Source organism: Bison bison, unplaced genomic scaffold (genome assembly GCF_000754665.1).
Source record: "Bison bison bison isolate TAMUID 2011002044 unplaced genomic scaffold, Bison_UMD1.0 scf7180017855293, whole genome shotgun sequence".
NCBI lineage: Eukaryota > Metazoa > Chordata > Mammalia > Artiodactyla > Bovidae > Bison > Bison bison.
Window position 1 is genome coordinate 14523 of NW_011485866.1, and position 794 is coordinate 15316.

A 794-nucleotide genomic window follows, 5' to 3' on the forward strand; every position below is an offset into this window, starting at 1 on the left:
TTTTTTTTTTTTTCCTCTGTCAGTCAACTAATTCTAAACAGTATTCTTATTACTCCAGATGAGGTTAGGGTCTGTTTCAAGAGCAATAAGTCTTCTCTTTATGCAGCACAGCAGGTGGTCACATCATCCCCCATGCGAGTGAATACAGCCTGCCAAATGTGACACGCTCCCCTGCAGGCTGCCTACTCCTGCCTCCCCAAGACCCCCCAAATGGAGTCTGTTCAAATCCTCCCCAGGTGGGTAAGTATATAGACAGCAAACAGGAAGATGGAGGGGCGGTTGAGAAAAAGTGTTTTTTTTTAACCAAACCCGACTGACCTCTCTTTGTATTTTTTTCCTCAAAACTTTCTGTTGTTTTACTCATCCTAACACTCACTTTGAAAAGGTTAGCTTAAGTAAAATCTGTAATTTTTCACACACTGCCAAGAACAAAGTAACCCTGCACTGGCTAGCAGCAGGTGTCACCATTTAGGACAAGACGGTATTCACAAAGTGCATTGCCGCCTCTAGATCTTGAAATGGGCAGACCTCCTTCTACTGTGCTTTGCTTTATTGCATGTCACAGATACTAAGATTTTTATAATTTAAAGGTCTGTGGCAACCCGAACAAATCTGTTGGTGCTGTTTTTCCAACAGCATTTGCCCATTTTGTGTCTGTGTCACATTTTGGTAATTCTAACAGTATTTAAAAGACGCTTACTCCTTGGAAGGAAAGTTATGACCAACCTAGATAGCATATTCAAAAGCAGAGACATTACTTTGCCAACAAAAGTCTGTCTAGTCAAGGCTATGGT